At 43.9% G+C, this 17,591-nt stretch overlaps 1 protein-coding gene across 2 annotated transcripts in view; it reads left to right on the top strand.

Annotated features, from left to right (window-relative positions):
- BMPER (BMP binding endothelial regulator) overlaps nt 1-17,591 on the top strand; it is a 256,680-nt gene that overhangs the window by 184,761 nt on the left and 54,328 nt on the right. The gene's annotated exons all lie outside the window — the stretch shown is intronic.

Raw genomic sequence — 17,591 nt, forward strand, 5'->3', positions numbered from 1 at the left:
GTCTGAAGCCACAGAGAAGTTATTTTTACTCTTTAATTGCCACCAGTTTATTTCCCCTAGTTCTTATTAAATGTGATTTTTAAAATTTTATTTAATCTTTGGATGTAAAAGATAAAGTTCTATAAAGTCAGCTCAAAGTGTGGTGAAAAAGGATGATCCCTGTCATCACAAATTCCTGAACATGACTGCATCTGTCAAACCGTTTGGCTCCAACTCATGTATTTAGTTTCTTCAAGCCATTTTCTGGTTGTAATTTGAATTCTCTGGGTTCCCTTCTTTCTCTTCCCTAAACCACCCAATAGACTGACCTCGCCCTTGTCTATTGAAACTGAAAGATCTTTAATACATTCTGGAGTGAGTTAAGCACCTGGATAGACAAACCAGGCTTCACTTTGAAACTAAATACCCATCACTTAAAAGTCTGATGGGAAGCAGTTGTTGTTTAGTCCCTAAGTCATGTCTGACTCTTTTGTGACTCCATGGACTGTAGGCTCTTCTCTCCATTTAATTCTCCAGGCAAAGATACCAGGGTGGGTTGCCACTTCCTTCTCCAGGGGATCTTCTGGACCCAGGGATTGAATCCATGTCTCCTGAATTGGCAGGTGGATTCTTTACCGCTGAGCCACCAGGGCATCTTGAATAGGAAGCAATAGAGCACAGTAATTAAAAACTTTGTGGTCTCTCTGAGCTAAAAATCCAGCCCAGCTTTACAAACTTAAACAGTTATTTAAGCTCTCCAAACCTTGGTTTGCTTATCTGGAAAATGCAGATGGTAAAAGACCCTACCTTGAAGAGCCATCATTCAGATTCTGTGAGATGATGAACGTAAATACATCTGCTTAACCCAGTGCCCCAGAGTAATAAGTACTCTGTAATTGTTAGCTACTATCGTATCTTCTATCATTAATTAAATGATTAGCCAGTGTTAAGGCCTCTTTTGGATGCTCTCCTAGCCCAGTCATGGATTTGGATTGGACCCTTCTTGGTCTGAATTAGAATGAAAAGGCTATACTTCTCCCAGGACCCTAGCAGTCCACACCTTTGGTCTTCATCCCATTTCAAAGGAATGTGTTGAAAGCAAAAATTGAAGAGCAGGCCTGTAGAGATTCATCCCTTTTTGCAAATTTCTATTTCTTTGCTCTTTGGTGATTTATTTTGTATTATGATCCCTGGACTGTGAGCAGGAATATGATGAGCACCTTGGCAGCAGTCGTGAGAAATGACGTTGACATGAACAGAGAGAATGGAAACTGTTAGGGGGCCAGACAGATGCTTGCCTTCTGCTCTTGAAAGTTGCTACAGTGGCACAGTAATGGATAGGGGAGTCACTGTGTAAAGGGCTGGGTGCCTGAGTTTGGAGAGCTTTTGAGAATGCTCTCAGGATCTTTGTGTACTGAGGTTTGGAGGATAGAGTATGGTGGGAAGTGAGCTTATGTTCTGCTGTGTGTGGTGTAGGGGCAGAGCCCTCTTCCAGGCCAGCCACTCCCTGGAAGAGGCAAGGGGAGCTCAGGAAAGCAGAGCTGGACGATCCTGACTGTCACTCACTTTGTTGATGACCTCACTCTCCAACTGAGAGGTTCACCTTCATGAATTTTCAAATGAGGGTCGCCAGTATTGGGTAGATCTTGGATTTCTTTCTTTCTTCCAAGCACAGATGTAGCAGGAGAAAGGAAAGAAACAGAGTCCACATGGAAAGAGAATTCTGTTCTCAAGTGATCTCCGGCAAGGACCAAACCTTAGGGAGCCTTTGAGAAGCAATGGACTAAGAAGGTATTGGGTGGTTCCAGGCTGGGTGTAACCTCAACTCTGCCACTTGCTAGCTGTGTGGTCCTGATAGCTTGCTGAGCTTCAGATTCTTTGTCTGTAGACTAGACATGGCAGCAGGTACCCGGTGGTGCTCCTCCAAGGCCTGAGGTCAATGGGCAGTGCCATGTTGGCATGCGATAGACAGGCAGTCTGCTTTATCCTATGTACCTTCCTTTTTTTGGAGAAACTTGCCCCTGCTCAGCCACTTACTTTTCTGATACTTGGTATATTTTCCTGTTCTCATTGTGGAGAACAGATTAGATAGAGTCTCACTGATGTATCTGCAGAGCAATTAAAAATGAAAAAAAATTCTCTTTTGTGACATTGAATGAAATATGTAAGTTAAGGTTGCATTGTAAATGTTTAAAAACTTGTTGTTTTTTGCCTTATCTAGAAAAACGGTACAGATGAACCTATTTCCAGGACAGAAATAGATGCAGATATAGAGAATGGATGTGGGTGGGAGAACGGGAGTGTGGGACAAATTGGGAGATTAAGATTGACATATATGCAAATGTTGTTCCGTTGCTAAGTCGTGTCTGACTTTTTGTGACCCCATGGACTGCAGCATGCCCATGCGTGAAATAGATAGCTAGTAGGAATCTGCTGTAAAGCACAGGAAGCTCAGCTCAGTGCCCTCTGATGACTTGGGTGGGGGGGTTGGAAGTGGGGGAGGGAGGAAGGCTCACGAGGGAGGGAATATTTGTATACATACAGCTGATTCACTTCATTGTACAGAAGAAACTAGATTGTAAAGCAATTATACTCCAGAAAAAGAGCACAATACATGTTCATTGTATAATATTTAAGTAACATGAAAAAGAATAAAGAAGAAAATAGCTATCACATGACATTCCACACATGTAAATTTTTTCCTGCCTATTTTATGTCATTGGTGGAATTTCTAAAACGAAGCTTAAACACTGTTCTGTGTGTTAAGCGCTGTGATCTTTTTTATGAGTCAATATAGGACTAGAGAGATATGTCTTGATATCATGAAAAGTCCTCTATGTAAATTGTATATAAATTCAATTCCTTTCATTTTCTCCTTATCCTTCAAAGAAATATCTGTATTTTCCTCTAAGACAAAGAATAAAGTTGCATAATATACGAATGCAACCTTCCAATTACCGTTGTATTTGTTACGTAGAGAGGGAGAGGATACAGGAGGTATTTCTCTGAGGAAATTTTACCGCTTTTGGGTTTCCTTAATTATGTGGCAGTTTCCACCGGGAGAATTCTATTATAAATATGAGATAGTTCTTCCTATAAGATCAAAATAACAATTCTGATTTTTCTGAGTTAGAGTTTACTTTTGAGATGTCTAGGACTTAGAACTCATTTGATTTTAGTCTTACCCACTTCAAAAATTTTAATAGTAAACTATTGTCTAAAAACTCAAAAACTTTTGCAAATAAATAAGAGATGACTACATAGTAGCCAAGACTTTTTTTTTCTCTCTTTTGGGAAACTTTTCTGGTTTTGCTTATTTTTTCTTCACAAATTAGTTCCACCGATCATGGCCTCATTTGGTATAAAAATGTAATATTCAAAGTCTTTGTGATCAGCATGATTTGGTTTCATTAACCCACTGAATATGTTTGGATGCAAAATAACTTGATCATGAATCACCTAAAAATTGAGTTGTCCTCCAGTTAATCAATCTCCCTTACAAGTGTTATGCATTAGCCTTCGATGGTGTTTTACTGAGACATTTCTGGTAGCAAAGGAGGTAGGTAGTATCCTGTGGAAGCATGAATGTGAAATCGTTTCAATTATATCTGGATTCCAACATAGGCTCCCCTGAGGAGAAGATGCTGTCTTTGTGTTTCTTCGCTCATCCTTTATTTTCACTTCCCTCCCCCAGCCTCGTGTTGCCTTCTCCATCTGTGTCTTGACTGCCAGCTGAGAAATCCAGGAGAAGTAGGCTGCCCCCAACCCCAGAGCCTCCCTGGAGGTCCTCAGCAGCCAGTACGGGGTCCACTGACCACCCTGACATAGACCATGCTGACGAGCCCAGCCCTGGCAGCCCCAGGAGAGAAGCAAGCCAGGAGATGGGCTGGGCTGTGTGGGCCACTCTGGGGAGAGAGAGACCACCTCTACCTTGGGCTGGTGAAACGCTAGCAGTGGGCTTCTTCCCACACTCAGGTCTGAATCTTGGATGAGGTAGCTGCAAGTGAGTGTATAACCTGTCAGCAAAGCGGGCCTCTTCCGTTAGGGCAGACCCACATCTCAGAGCAGCCAGGAAAGAATGTGCAGTGTCGCGAAGCCCAGGCATTTACAGACCACAGTTGTCTCAGGACTGTTTTCCTCTCCTCACTCCCCTTTGTGGGGTATAATTCACTGGAGTGAAAGCTCTGCTCACTTGTTCGGTTTGGGAAAACGGCTGGGGATCCCCAGTCTAGGAAATGTTCTTTTCTTTTCATGCAGTGGTTTTTACATCTGTAAGGAGTTGAAGGAAGGCCAGAGGATTCACAGACATGTCCTTCCTGCTGAGGTCCTGGGAGGTAGGTGGTGGGAGTTTGTGCAGGAGAACGTTGGAACCCCGACAGCACCGCAGTGTTGGACATAATGGCGTCCGGGGACTGCCGGTGGCTTCCTTCCAGGGGAAGATCACAGCCTTTGTGGATGACCCACTTTGTGTTTTCCTATAAAGGAAACTCACCATTTATTATAAAACAAGAGGAGGGATCCAGGCAAGGAATACAGACTTTATGTGTGTATGTCTGTTTGTATGAGAAAATCGTATAAGGCTAACTGCTATTCTGTAATTCAAATCAAGCCAATCTTGCCTTGTTTCAAAGAAGAACATTCTTGGAACATTTCTGTTTACAACTTTTAATGAGTTGTCTCAAATTGCCATTAGAACTAGGGTCCTAAATCAAATGAGATGTTCATTTTATAGTGTGATGTTCTAAACGTGCTTTTTCATTATTCCTTTGGCAAACTCAACTTTCAGGAAGAGCAGCCACTCTGTATCTGTAATAAAGGTGACACCAGGTGGCAGTAGACTTCAGCCCTTAAAGTTCAACATGTTTTTCCTCCTCAGTAGCTCACTCCTTTTTGTTTTGGTTTTTTTTTTTAGAGTCAGTCCTAGACTGCTCCTTCACTGTATCTAAACATATAATGCCAGTTCCTTCCTCTGTGTCCATGTCTTACCCCTGCCTGAGATGCCTTCATTTTCTACATTGATTTAAGCTGAAGGCACAGCTCAAGTTTCATCCTGGGCCTCTGTAAATGTTCTTATTTGCTTTCTTAGAGATGCTGATTGTGTTTATCCTTATTTAGCACATATACTGTGTTGTATTTGTGGCCGTTGTCTCATGCCAGCATTGGATTTTAGGTTTACTTGGTATTGGGAAATGTCTTTTCTCCTCTTTTGTATTTCATCTAGCATCACTCCCGGAAGTTCTGCTTTGGGGAAGGTTTTCTTAGCTCCCTTCATAGCCTCTCTGTCATCTTTATTCTCTCTGATCTCCTTGTGACTTCTACCCCCAGTGTCTACTTCACCTTAGGTCTTTATCCCTACGCTTGTTACACACTTTTGGTCAAAATGTGCACACTGTTCTGTCGTTTCAGAGAATAGACTAGTCAGAGCCTCTGTCATCTTTGATGCTTCAGAAACGATCTGCTCTTCTTACTGCATGAGTCTGTTACTGTGACTGCCAGGAGCATGCCTCTGAGTCACAGAATCTGCTTCTGAAGGTGAAGTCTCTCAGTCGTGTCCGACTCTCTGCGACCCCATGGACTGTAGCCCACCAGGCTCCTCTTCAGGGGATTCTCCAGGCAAGAGTACTGGAGTGGGTTGCCATTTCCTTCTCTGCCTACTCACAGCTCACCTGTAAGCCACTTGGACCTCCTGGATTCAGCCTGTCCTTTCTGTCTATGGATGGGTGGCATTTGTCCTCGCCATCTTCCTGTGTGGTATTTTGACCTATAGATATTTCTGCATTGACCTCTGCCACCATCTTATTCCGTGGAGTCATGAACTAGCATTGACTCTTCTTGTTACAGTATGTGATTCTATTTATAGAAGCATCACAAGGAAGTTCTCCTGAGCCTTTTAGAATCCCAGGTTTTTATTGGAACTCGATCACCCACTGCCTGTGTGGCTGACCTTCTGTAGCCCCTCCCAGAGGTCATACTAAAGCCTTAAGTCTCCAGCTCTTCTGGAGGTTGGAACTGTTATCAGGTGGCCCAAAGCCCCCAGCATAAAGCACATTATTAGAGTCTCATAGCCAAAAGTGTTAGTCCCCCAGTTGTGTTCAGTTCTACAACCCCCTGGTCTGTAGCCCACCAGGCTCCTCTCTCCATGGAATTCTCCAGACAAGAATACTGGAGTGGGTAGCCACTCCTTTCTCCAGGGGATCTTCCTGACTCAGAGATCAAACCTGGTTCTTCTCCATTGCAAGGCAGATTCTTTTTACCATCTGAGCCAGCAAGGAAGTCCCAAAGGGCCCAGGAAAAAAAAAAAAAAAAGACTCTCCTGTCTGGCAGGGCATTCCAGGGGCCTAGAGATTACTCTCCAGGAGCTAAAGGTCAAAGCCAGACCCTCTTTGGGCCAAGTTAATTCACTACACAACCTTCCTGGCTCAAGGTTACATGTAATTTCAATTTGATTTTAATGTTAGCTTGAAGTTTATTTTCAGCATAAACTTCCTGGAATCCTGCAGTGTTTCTCCTCAGAAAATTGTATTCTGGATTGTAATTAGATGGGGCTTTTGAACACAGATTTGAATGAGTGTCATTGTAGCAGGTAAAACACTAATTATTTTGTAGCAACTCTGTTGGTTGCTTACGGTACTTTGATGACTCTTCAATGAGCAGGAAGCCGTGTGGTTTAGCTTTATTATATTTTCATTATCAACAGGTAAAAAGCCCTTTCCAGCCACAAGAGTGGTGGCTGACATGAGGAATGTTTTCTTTACGTTACTGTTGAGCGAAGTGAGGCACTGAGAGGTGAGGGGATTCACTTCAGGGCCACCCATGAAACCTGAGCGGCCAGCCTGATGGGCACCTGGTCTTGGGTTTCTTTCTCAGAACTTAGCTGGAGCCCGTATGGCTGCTCTCAGAGTCTAGCGTTGTCCACTCAAGGTTTTGAATATCCTGCTTCTGCCATGAGCTTATAAAGGAGGATTTCATTAGTCATTTAATTCACTTCTTTTGCAGCTTTTGCGTGTGTGTATGCTGCATGCCAGGGACTGCTCTAGGGACTGAACAAGAGATCCAAAGGCTATTCCTTCAGACAGCCCATGGACAGACAGCGATAAATAAGAAACAAGGCATTGTCAGCCGTGAAAAGAGGAACGGGGGAATTGGTTGTGATGTGATAAGGTGGGCTGAGGGCACCAACTTGGAATAAGGTAGACGGGAAGGTCTTCGTGAGGAGTGCCCCTTGGAGTGGAGCCCACAGAGCATGGGAAGGACTGGGGGAGGGCCTGTAATGGGCGGGGGAAGGGCAGGCCCCAGTGCAGGAAGAGTGTGGCCTGTCGAAGACTACAAAGGAGGCTGTCAGTACTGGTGCCTTTAGAAAGTGATGGGTGTGCTGCCAATAACTGCATGAGCTTGGAAGTAAGTCCTCCCCCGGTCAAGGTTCAGATGAGATGTGTTTGTTGAACTTTATTGTTGAGCCTTTCCTGTTTTCCTCATTCAGTGAGTTTTCATTTTATTGCATTCTGCATGTCATTTTGTAAGCTGATATAAATCCTTTTTGGAACGAGTTGAGGGATAAGTGACAGTGGCCGGGGTAAGAGATCTAACAGCTCTGAATATCTATTTTTTGTGTGAAATAGAGATAATATCACCAACAGATTGCTCATGAGGCTGGATAAGGTTTCCCTTGAAATGCCCAGGTGGAAGCACAAAGGAATCCACTTCCCTTGACCGTGTCACTGTATCATAGCACAGTCTAGTGGCATTCTGCCCTGATCTCTGAGGTTGCAGGTTGTTCCATGGAAAGTTAAGGTATGTGCTTGGATGCCAGAATGCCTCAGAACCAAGGAAACCTGGGCACGGGTGTCCTCAGAGATGGCCCTGTGTGGGCTGGCTTCCATCAGACCCCAGACAGATGGGTTGGATCTTAGATATTTTGTGAGCCCTGCACTGTGAGTCAGTGAAGCCACAGGGACAGGGTCAGATCTTGTGAAATCAGTCAGCATCCTGGCAGGGCTCTGGGCTTTGCAGAGGTAGTTCACTGGCTTCTGTGCTCTGGGAGCTCAGAGCTGTCCTGGGTTTGATGGTCATCCAGGATTCTTTGACTATTTCTCAATCAAGCTGGCAAAAATTACAGTCGATGGGCAATGTGCACATATGAAATAGGAGGAAGGCTCTTGCGATGCTGGATCCTCCTACACATTGTCCTGTGTGGAAATATTATAGTCAATCTCAGTTTTCTTCTGACCTGGCAAACAAAAGGAGCAGTTAGCTTTCATACACAGGCTTTCACAGGGGCTGGTGTTTCAATCAGGGACCAAATATTCAGGAGTGTGTATGTGTTAAAAAAAAAATAAGACTGGATGTGGGGGCAGTTTTGTTAAGGAAGAAAATGCTCAATTATTATTCTTTTGTTAAGGAAGAAATGCTGAACTATTATTTTTTTATATCTACAGGTCTCTTTTCTAGACTAAAAGTCAATGATTCATGTCTATGAATCAATGAGATCAGTAATAAATTGAAACAGCTATATGTTATCTATTGCGAACACACACACACACATAGGTTATTTTATTATTAGGATTCATTGATTAAATAATTTAACAGGCGCTGTTCAAGGTGCTGGAGGTATGGCAGTGATTGAGATAAATGAGTCCTCTGGCTCACAGAGTTTGCAGTGCAGGCAAGAGTTTTGCAGTGGGTGAGAAAGATGAGTAAACAGGAGTGTAGGTAGGAAAGGGTACATCTTTAATAGAGGATGCATAGGATGCTATGGGTATCTTCCGGGGGCATGGCTTCCTGGAGGAGGTGACTTTCTAAGCTGAAACCAAAAGCATATGTGGGGATTAGCTGCACAAAAAGAATAGGGGTTTGGGGAAGAGCACAAAGGAAAAGATTCCAGCCATGGAAGACCGTGTGTTCAAAAACATGAAAGCCAGCGAGAGCCTGGCATAGGCAGCGAACAGGTGCTCAGTGGGGCAGTGTCATAAACTGAGAGGGGTTTGGCCTGTGGGTCAGGAGGCAAGGCCACGACCAGGTCATTACAGTTTATGCCCCAGCATTCAGGAGACATGAAGGGGGCACACAGAAATGTCTTTCAGCCATTACTTGGGAGCAGCTTATATTGGGCATTGGTTCAGTAAAGTTGAAGATTTATCATTTATTCATCATTCATTTACTTCTCACTTTGTGTTCACCGACTGTGTAGTCACCAACTTTGTAGACTGTGTATGCCTTAGGTCATAGTTCTCAAACTTTGGCAGGCATCAGAATCATTTAGACAGCTAGATTAGACATTTAGATGTTTAGATCTGGTGGGTCTAGGCCAAGGGCTGAGAATGTACATTTGTAACAAGTTCCCAAGTGATGCGGGATTCTGGGATCACACCTGGAGAATCTTAGCTTGAGTGGAGAAATTAGAACTGCTTCCGGGTGTTTGTGCATTCTCAAGGGACTCAGTTCTTTGAGCCTTGGCCTACTCCAAGACCTTTTTACGGCTGATGGGGCTGCTCTTTCCTTGTCCTATATAGTCAGGCTTCACACATGAGAGATGAGAACACAGAGTGTGTTCATTGGAAAAGGATTTGGAGCTAAGCACATGCCCACCTAGGCTAAAGTGGTCATTGGAGCTCAGTGGCATTTTTTGGGGCGGGGGGTGTGTTTAAAGTCCAGGCACCAAATGGAATACTGCTCAGCCATAAAAAAAAATGAAATTTTGCCATTTTCAGCAACATGGATAGACTTGCAAGATATTATCCTGAGTGAAATAAACCAGCAAAGAAAAACACTGCGTGATAACACTTAAATATGAAATCTAAAAAATCAGCAAACTAGTGAGCATAACAAAAAGCAGATTCATAGATACAGAGAACAAACCAGTAGTTACCCATGGGGAAAGGGAGGGGAGGGGGCAATATAGGTGCTTACGAGATACAAGGTATTAGAAATACAATGAACTACAAGAATATAGTATACAACACAGGCAATATAGCCAATATTTTACAATCACTATAAATGGAGTATAACCTTTAAAAATTGTGAATTACTCTGCTGTATACCTATAACTTAGATAACATTGTACATCAACTGTACTTTAATTTTTAAAAATGGAAAAAAAAAATACAGGTACCAAACTAAACCTTTTACTATCTTGTTTTATAAATAAAAAGGCCCTGGTATTACTGCTTCCTTATTTGAAAGGCCAAACCCAGCAGAAGTGCTGAACTTGTTTGGCTGGACCATTTGTGAATTAAAATCCAGAATTCTCCTGGCCACTGAAATAACTTTTCACAGAGCACCCAGTCCTGGGACCCACCTTGGTCACTTTGGGATGAATGACCCAGTGCCTAGCAAGTGCCCTCCCTGGAGAGAAAGCTGGACACAGTGCTGCTCTGTTGCTGACCCAGGTTGGAGCCAGTGTTCCCTGGCAGAGACAGAGCTGTCCAAATCCTCCCTTCCCCAGCACGAAGCACAGACAGGCCTGGAACTGGGAGCCAGGCTGGTGAGCCCAGGGATGGCCGACAGGATGTATCTGTAAAAATCTGCTTCCTTTCTGCTGGCTTCAGGCTTGAAAAGAACCTGGTCAGTGGGCACAGAGAGTAGAGAAATAAATACTTTACAAGGAAAGGGGGAAATGTGGTGACAATACTGGAATTAATAATTCTTTTAACATGAAAGAGCTTTTCTCTGTGATCTTTACTGTCTTACCTAGGGTTTGGAGTTTAAACAGAGCAAGAGGGTGAGCTGGTTTCTTCATTGTATCCCAAGCATCTAGCCCATGTGTGAGCACAAAGTTAGGATGCATCTGAGTTGCTCAAAGAATATGGGCCAGAAGACCTTTCAAAACCCCTGAAAGCTTTTCCATACGAATAAGCAATCAGGAAATTGGAGTCTTCATTTTGTCTTTGTGATCAAAGCCAGAGAGGAAAGATATTAAGCAGATACTGACCCGAAGTTTTGTGGCCACTGTTAGGATTTATTGACTGGATGGCAAATAAGGACTGTGGGAAAGCCGAGGTTGGTGTTTACTTGAAGGGAAGAAAAGATTTGGATTCAGAGGTTGACTGGAAACAGAAGCCTGCCCTACTACGGAAATGAGTCCATGGGCTTTGGTAATAGGAGGTAACAACACATTTACAGTATTGATTGACATGCGTTACGTGCCTGGAACTCCGGGACACCTAATAATATATGACAGTGTTAATAATAATGGGCAGTGCCACGAGAAGAGGAGTAGTAACAGCTTACATTTGCATGCTGTGTGCCAGGTGGCAGCTGAGGGCTTTCCCTGCATTTAGTGTTCCATTTGTGTGCATGAGCAACACGAGCTTAAAGGAGGTAAGAATATCACCCAAGGTCACCACGCAAGGAGGAGGCAGAGCCAGAATTTGAGAACAAATATGTTTGACCCAGAGATTGTATTTTTGATCATTGCCACCATAATCTGGTAATAGCTCCTCCTCCTAGCCCATCCCTGACCTGATTGTCTCCATTTTCTAATACTCAGTTTTTGCAAAAGCCTCATATACTGCTTTTCTTTTATTTTTGAAGGGTTTTTTTTTTCTTTTTAAAAATTTTCCTTTCTTTTGAGCAAAATTGTCTGCTCAGGTTTTGTAAGTATTGTGCTGGCTGAATTTTAAATAGAACAATTTCATCCTCGTGGTCTTTTAAAAAGAAAAGCTTGAATTTCAAAATAGTGGCCATTTTCTATTCAATTTTTTTTTTTTTTTTACTGATCCAGAGTATTAATTCTAGAGATAAGAATGCCTGATTCTTCTTGAAAGGCTGAGTTCATTATGGAACTGGGATCCTTGATTCTAATGCTATGTGCCTAAAAAGTATTTCCTTCCTTTTCATTTTCTTTTCCTTTTCTTTGGTTATAAAGACGGTTTAGAAACAGTTTCTAAAGAAAGAAACTGATTTTTATTTCACATGTTGCTTGAGATGTTTCGATTGATGTGATACTAGTAACTCAGTGCTTCTTGACTTTTGGGAGATTACCATCCTTTTTGAGGTTCTGATGAAAGTTAAGGGTCTCTTGTGTGAAAAATGCACTCATACTTGTGCATACAACAGGGAATTCTCTGCCTAGGTATCAGTGGACCCTCACTTCAGAAATCCTGCCTCCTTCCTCCCTCCCTCTCCCTTGAAGTCTTAAATAAATATTTTTTGAACCTTGTTAAATGTTAAGAACTCTGCTGTGTTAGGATTACAGTGGTGAATGAAACAGACATGGTTTCTGTCTTCAGGAAGACAGCAAACTAGCATCCCTACAAATAAACATGCTATGATGTGTGTGTACTTGAAGGACAACTTTGGTGTATCAGACCATGTAATGGGTGGGTCAGATCCTGTAGGTTTGCATATAGGGGAAGGGGGAGGCAGATGGATTGGAGAAGAAACTGCTGCTGCTGCTGCTAAATTGCTTCAGTCGTGTCCGACACTGTACGACCCCATAGACGGCAGTCCACCAGGCTCCCCCGTCCCTGGGATTCTCCAGGCAAGAACACTGGAGTCGGTTGCCATTTCCTTCCCCAATGCATGAAAGTGAAAAGTGAAAGTGAAGTCGCTTCAGTTGTGTCCAACTCTTAGCAACCCCATGGACTGCAGCCCACCAGGCTCCTCCATCCATGGGATTTTCCAGGAAAGAGGACTGGAGTGGGGTGCCATTGCCTTCTCCGGGAGAAGAAACTACACTTATGCAAATATATATATATATATATATATATATATATTCAAACAAAGGAGTTCAGGTAGCTGTGCTGTGGGACATCTGTAATGTAATTTGACTCCAGTATGTAATAAATGTGTGTACTCACAGAGGGCTGAAGGGCACACCATCACACTTCTGCAAAATACATTTTCACCTAGTCACTGGCATTGTTCTTTATTATCTATATCAGATGGAAAGTCTCCCAACAGAATTTTTGAAGTGGCTGATGATGCAGAGATAGAGCAAGGTAGTTGTCCAGCTAATCAGTGAAATAGTTCATGTTTATGAATTGTAAGGTTGTTTATGCTGGCTTCCCTTCTTGGTCTTTAAGGGGTCTTAACAGATGTTGGGCCACAAGATACCGCTGAAGGGCAAGCCCTCGGCACCAGCCCTGCTTAGACTTTTGACCTGTTTAGAGACATATTTCACTCCCCCCACACTCATTCCTTTCCGTCTCTGATTCCCAGACTCTGTCTGTGGTTACTGTTAATAGTGACTGATGCCCTGCTTTCCTGGACCATCTAATCACCCACTTTGTTCCACCTTCTGTCCTTTCCTTGATTTGAGCATCACCCATAGCATTAGGTAAGAGGCCCTCCCCACATGAATCTCAGGCCCAGAGCACCCCTCAGGATGTAGACAGTCCCAACTCTGGGAGCCCCATGTACTAATGTGGTGATATAATTTCTCTCTGCATTTGAATGGATCCTCTATTTTCTAAGTTTAGCTGTAGCATGTACTTTTACTCACCTTGCATTAACTAGATTTTTTTCCATTGCATAACAATAAAGAATACCCTAAGTAAGCTATTAACTAGCAGCATGTTTAATTTGTAAAAATGAATATTGATCAACTCATGTAACTAAGAAACTGGGAGAAAGTTTTCCTTCACTAGTGGCTCTATCCCAGACTTAAATGAGGCCCCCAGGATTTGTGCTCTCTCCAACTCCTAACACAGATCTTCTATGTTGAAACACAGACTCCTCCTCTCCAAATTCTTCTTGGTCATGGCTTCAGACAAATTATGCAACAGAGAGTACTTTGTTTCCAAAACCCAAGCAAGTCCTATGCACTTCCTCCATTCAGACTGGGTCTTATGTGCTCATCTTGTGTCTAAGTCAATCACCGCAGTTTGGGAAACAGAATGAGTTGATTCCTTTCCATGAGTGGTTCTCAAGCTTCTGCAGGCATGGCTCACCTGGAGAACCTGTCAAAACACAGATCACTGACCCCACACCCAGGGTTTCTGATTCAGCAGGTCTGAGGTGGGATATGAGAATTTCTAATAAGTTCACAGGTGGTGGCTGATGCTGCTGGTCTAAGGACCAGCTTTCAGAATCACTGGTTTAGACAAGTCAAGCCCACATCACAGAGACAGAGTGGAAGATAAATGGTCTCCCAACATAATTCCAGCTGCTCTTTTACCTGAAGAGGGGAGCGTGGATGTTTTTCTTCCCTCTCTAGAGTACTTGCACCCAGGTGGCGCTAATGGTAAAGAATCCACCTACCAATGCAGGAAACTCAAGAGATGTGGGAGATGTGGGTTCAGTCCCTGGGTTGGGAAGATCCCCTGGAGGAGGAAATGGCAACCCTTTCCAGTATTCTTGCCTGGAGAATCCCATGGACAGAGGAGCCTGGCGGGCCACAGTCCATGGGGTCGCAAAGAGTCAGACACGACTGCTGTGACTGTATCTAATGGCAGCTCCCACCAGTATGTGGGAGGAGCTTCTCTATCGGGTTCTTTGTTATCAGGCTCAGGGAATGCAGCTGGGATCAAGACAAAGTCGTTACTCTCATAACTCCTGGAGGTGTGGTGAGGACCATAACCATAAGTAAATACACATATCATGTAAGATACGATTTCATGTGCTACAGAGAAAGACAGCAGGGAAGGAGACAGAGGACGATGCTGGGGTCTGAGGTCTGTTCACATAGCACAGTCAGTGGAGAAGACCCTTTGGATAGGATATGATTTAACCTAAAACCTGAAGGAAGAGAGAGCATGAGGTCTGTTCAAGTTAGGGAAAAATATGCTTTACAGGCAGAGTACAAAGAACATGGACAGCTTGGGAAATATCAAAAGGTCACTGTATCTGGGGCAGAAGATGGCAAGGAGAAGAGGGAGGGAGAGGAGGTGGAGAAACACAGGGCTTTTCAGGCTGAAGGAAGGGCCTTGGGTTTTGCTGGGAGGAAGAGGAGAAGCCTCTCAGTAGCACATCTGGGACTGGGGCTTTGAAATGTGGTGGAACCAGTGTGGATGTAAGAGGATGAACTGTGCCCCCAAATTTGGTTAGTGTCCAGCTATTGAAAAGCCCAGCATGGGGCTCTAAATGGACCTGGCATTTATGCTCCCTTCCTTAAGTATTTCCCGTAACCATATGTTTTGAAACTTGGTCTTCTACAGAGGAGAAGCCACATCACCCCTCTGTCTTCTGGTCACCGCCTCTTGATCCTCAGTCTGAGTTTTTTTTCTAGTTCAGTCTAATGTAAGATTGTTTTCTTCCAAATCTGAACTCTGAGCGATTCCCCTGGCATCATATAAACTTGAAACTCAGGTATTTCTTTCATTCCTCCTTGAGGCAAAGGGGAAAAGGGATTGCTATTGAATTTTGCTTGGGAAAGCATTTTGGAAGCACACTGATTTTTAAAATAACTTCCCCTCTAAGAAAAGGAGGAAAATGAAAAAGGAGGTCTGATTAAAATACAGGTGTAGCTACAGGTTGACATGTTCACAGGTCTACAGGGCTGCTGGGGAGTAATGCCTCTTGGGACCTTCAAGAGAGTGAGTCATGTGGTAACTCAAGCAGAACATATATGCAGAGTGCCAGAGAGTCTCGAGGGCAAGCCGGTTCAGGAGCTCTCACCTCAGCCTGACGCTGCAGTGCTGGGGCCAACAGTGACACCTGGCATATCCATCCGGTGCCCAGAAATGCTTAGTGTCTCTGTCGTTTATACAGTCGAGCTCATAGTCCTGACTATGGCCGTCAAAATGGATGTGTTATGTTTTTGTGAGATTTTCTCATTTTTACCTACATTTTACTCCAGCCAGTTCAGCAGCCCCTGAGTGCAGCTGATACTTTCCTGTGAACGTGCCTTGTTTATGTGTGATGTTTGCTGGGACTGTCCCTTCCTGTTTCTCCTTGTTCCAGCCCAGTTTAAGGACCATTTCTTTTTGAAAACCTTTCTCCAGTGAAAAAGATCCATTTCCCCCTTCACCCACCCACCCAGCTTCTCTCTCTGTCTCTCTTGCTTCAGTTGTTCCATTTCATGCACTAATTCCGTTTGGCCCTGGATATATTACTATCGCTCCTCTCCTTGATAGCTCCCCTCAAGAGACAGACACTCTTGAGGGAAGAGGCCATTTGTCATTCACGTGTACGTCCCTCCCCCACACCCACCACATCCCCGCATATGCCGGAGGGAATCCGGGGAAATGCTCAAGAAATGTGCAGTGAGTTGCACTGAACCGAATCCTGGCTCTGGCTGAGAGATGGTGACTGTGGGACATTTCAATCCTGGGACTTGTCAAGGAGATTCCTTTGTTTTTTTTTGTTGTTGTTGTTGCTGTTTTGTTTGTTTTATTTTTGTTTTTGCTATATTTGTGTAATCTCTCTTTCTCTCTCTCTCTCTTTTTCTTTTTCTTTTTTTCCTGAGAACACCTGGATCACAGTTTTCTGAGCTCAGGGTCACTTTCTCTTTTTTTCTAGAAATTTGTAGAGCCACCTGTGAGAAAGAGAAATGTGATTCATTCCAACCAACGGTCTACCTCTCGAGTTGAAATATGGGCGTGTAGTGGTGGTTGGGGCAGCCAGCGAGAGCTCAGATGCTCCGCTCATGGATAAAGTCACCCTGCCTCCCATGGCAAACTCATCTTCCTTCTGTTGGCCTGCTGCCTGGATGGGAGAAAGGACGTGACGCATCACCGTCATGGGTCTCCCACCTGGCAAATCCGCCTAAGGCGTGTGCAGAAACACGTCTCGGCTTAGCAGTGGGGCGCGGAGAGGGCTGACTTGTATTGAATACATGTTTTCAGGGCTGTAGCATTCCCAGAGATGTCCCTGGCTGGATACATGGAGCTTTATTTACTTACTTTTGTTTAACAACCTTCTGATTGATTTGAATTGGGAGTTGCCTTCTACCTAGAAGTGATTGGTTAGGAACGCGTACCTGGTGTGCGGGTGGGCGGTCCATGGTCTTCTCGAGGGAGGAGGGAGGAGAGTGATGTAGCATGCCTTCTCGTCCTGTGTTCTCGGCTCTTCACGAGTGCCTTAGGTAGCGCCACGTGGCTCCTGACTGCTTGTCCTCTGTGACTGTCATCTCAGAGATGAATTACAGTTTGAGGCATGTTGTGCACAATTGTGGTGTCAGGGCCATCCTGTTGTGTGAATCCTGAACACACCCCCATCCATCTGTGGAGGCTGGCAGCAGACGGTGAGTGTGCCGCTGGAATGATGCATGCCTTCTTGTCCTGATCTGGACTTTCTTAAGAGAGGGCTAAGAAGACAGGTTCAATTTGGGTTTTGCTCTTCTTCCCTGTAGATGGCATTGGAAGAAAACTAAATGCACCTGAGGAACTGTCAGAGTGGATCTTATTTATGCTTATGAACCAAGCTCACCATAGAGGACCAATCAGCAATGTCTGCATTCACCAGTGATGAGAGCAGTTTGATCTTTGACTCATGAGTCAAGTTATTTTTCCAGTGGAAGATAAAATCATTTTTGTTATGTGGATTCCTCAGTGAGGATGAAGCTAATCCTTTCTTGTTTACAGCCTATGAGGCAATTTAATGTACAAAGGGAATATTTGCTTCACAATTATATATAAGAAAGGTGGTTGTGTCCTTTCTAAAGGGTCCATTTGCCCTGAAAGGAGTGGATAGACTGGTTTCCACATGAGCTGACGATACTATTCCATTCACAC

This window comes from Capra hircus, chromosome 4 (genome assembly GCF_001704415.2).
Source record: "Capra hircus breed San Clemente chromosome 4, ASM170441v1, whole genome shotgun sequence".
Classification (NCBI taxonomy): domain Eukaryota; kingdom Metazoa; phylum Chordata; class Mammalia; order Artiodactyla; family Bovidae; genus Capra; species Capra hircus.